The following is a 3,045-nucleotide window of genomic DNA, read 5'->3' as shown; positions in this document are numbered from 1 at the left end:
TAAAGGGATAGTAGCATTTTTTTTAAAGTGTGGTTGTATGATCTACAAATAGCCCCTAAGTACTTTAATTGCAGTAGAAGACTCTCTGCACTCCTCCCGTTAGCAACACCAGCCCATAATAGCCCTGCCCAGAGATTTACAACATACAGTGTTGTGAACAGACCCAAAGAAACGGCCTATTTTCGTGGCCTAAAAGAGGTTTTACGTGAAAAAAAATACACAGTTCCATTGTTCGCTATAATATAATTTTTTCCAGCCCTTCAAATGCAGGAAGAACACAGTTTTTATTTGGACCTAACCAACTGCTGATCGGCGGGCGCTAACCCTGGGCGGAGGGATACGTGAGTTGGTTAGGTCCAAATAAAAACTGTGTTTTTCCTGCACTTTGAGGGGCTGGAAAAAATTATATTATAGTGAACAATGGAACTGTGTATTTTTATTCAGGTAAAACCTCTTTTAGGCCACGAAAATAGGCTGTTTCTTTGGGTCTGTTCACAACACTGTATGTTGTAAATCTCTGGGCAGGGCTATTATGGGCTGGCGTTGCTAACGGGAGGAGTGCAGAGAGTCTTCTACTGCAATTAAAGTACTTAGGGGCTATTTGTAGATCATACAACCCCACTTTAAAAAAAATACTACTATCCCTTTAATTCCAAAACGATAAAAACGTGACTAAACTCACAAACAGGGATTTTTTTTTTGTTTTTGTTTTTTTTACTCAACAGACGGCAGGAAGTGAAAACTCAGAGAAAAACTTCAAAAAAGCTTCAGTTTGTTTACAGCGACTTTACATAACGTCCGACTCTTATCGAGACAATCAGTTCACGGTGAAGACAATCAATCAATGTGAAGAGCATTATTGATCGTATTGATCAGGTTTCAGTGCAACGAGACTGAACTTGATGACTAGGTCTGCAACTAACGATTATTTCCATTATCGATTAATCTGTCGACTATTTAAACGATTAATCGATTAGTTGTTTGGTTTAACAAAATGTTAAAAAACGTTGAAAAACATCAATCAGTAGGGGTGTGATGATACACTCATCTCACGAGAACGAGACGAGACGAGATTTTAAGAAAACTACAATGACAAAATATCTGACTGGACCAAAAGACTTTTATTTAACCGAGTTGCACATGCATTTGAAATGTTTTATTATAACTCTTTACATGCATGATGTAAGCATGAGCTTCCACAAATTGAAACTAAAACTAAAACTTATAAAAGTTTAAATAAAATTAAATATTCCTTTCTTTTTTTCAAGTGCAAACAATATTATGTGCAGTATGTTTCCCGTTAGTATGTTTCTTTGTGCCATTGCACTACTCGTATACTCGAAAAGAACCTAAACCGAGTCGAGTAGAGTTATAACTGTGTAGTGGAAAGGGGTGCAAAGTAATGGTAACTGGTGGAAACCCTGTTTTACATTGTTTTAATATTTAAAAAAATAAAATAAAATCTCACTAGACAGATTTTTAACGAGTTTAACCACCAGACGACATCCTCAAATGTCTTGTTTTGTCCACAAACCAAAGAGAGACTCAGTTTATTGCCATAAAGGAACAAAGAAAACAGAAATATTCACATTTAAGAAGCTGGAATCAGAGAATTTAGACTTTTTTTTATCAAAAAATGACCCAAATCAATAATTTGATTATCAAAATAGTTGACGATTAATTTAATACTCGATTACTGGTCGTTTAATCGGTTAATTGTTGCAGCTCTCGTCACAGCACAATGTCTTGTTGTTCCTCCGATTAAATAACTGTAATAACACTTTATACATTTCCTTCCTGTTTGGTGAATCACTGATCATTTAAAGTGCTGCCGTCCTAAATTATTCACAGTTTTAGCCTCATATATTCATTAATTAGAGTTAATTAGTGTTTGTTTATTATTTTTTGGGTTTTTTTTTTTATCCCCTGAACTGAACTGAGGCGTTTGTTCAGTGAACGTCTCACTGTGACTTCATCAAGGGCTGAAAAACATTTTAATACTTAATACAAAAGTTTTTATTCTGTTTAATCTGTTTAAAACTCAAACTGTATTTTTATATGAACGTGTAAATAATGAATAATAATAATAATGACATGATGCCGATGATGTTCTGGTTTCTGTTCGTGGTGCTGGTGTCAACCTGAGATCTACCTGAGGAGGAGGATGAAGGGGTCGGACGTGAAGATTAGCTTCAGTTTCTGATGTAAAGTTTGTATTTTCATTAAAAATGAAACGTTTAAAGGGACAGTTCACCCAAAATTCAAATTTCAGCGGGGCTCCGTGCAGCACTGCATGTCCATATGACGGTTGAGAACGGAGCTCACTTTTCTTCGTCCAAAAAGACACACCAAAAAACATCCAAATACCTCCATAGTGCTCGTCTGTAATGTCCCTCTTGTATTGAAGCCCCAACATGAGAAATTGTTCTGAAAAAAATAAAATAAATCTATATTTTAAGCTTGTTTGTAGCAGAAGCTCCCAGTGTCTCAGTTCACTGCTTTGCCTGTGTCAATGCAAATCTCGCGTGATACGAATACGAATACGAATACGAAAACTTTATTATCCACAGAGTGGAAATTCCTCTTTGGTTTCACCACCATAGACATGTCTCACAACATCAGAACACATAATAACACAATAAAAACATTTCAAGGATAGAAAATAGCCTACGGCTGTAACTGTACTTCACACATCACACATTCAAGTACATAATTTCATAATTTTGTGATTTGCATCGACAGCCAGTTCACGGCTCCGCAAATCTTGCGCGATTCCGGCAGAGCAACACTGGGAGCTTCCGCTACAAAGAAGCTTAAAATATAGACTTATTTTATTTTTTTCGGAGCAATTTCTCATGTTGGGGCTTCAATACAAGAGGGACATTACAGACGAGCACTATGGAGGTATTTGGATGTTTTTTGGTGTGTCTTTTTGGACGGATAACTCTGAAACTTCTCCCAGCCCTTAGTCCACATGAGGGTGAGTAGATAATGAGTGAAATTATTTGAATTTTGGGTGAACTATCCCTTTAAAGAAACATCAAT

The sequence above is a fragment of the Trachurus japonicus genome, chromosome 1, assembly GCF_045865225.1.
Source record: "Trachurus japonicus isolate A0001 chromosome 1, Traja_1.0".
Classification (NCBI taxonomy): domain Eukaryota; kingdom Metazoa; phylum Chordata; class Actinopteri; order Carangiformes; family Carangidae; genus Trachurus; species Trachurus japonicus.
The sequence above is the reverse complement of the archived record's forward strand: the minus strand, read 5'-3'. Positions refer to the sequence as shown.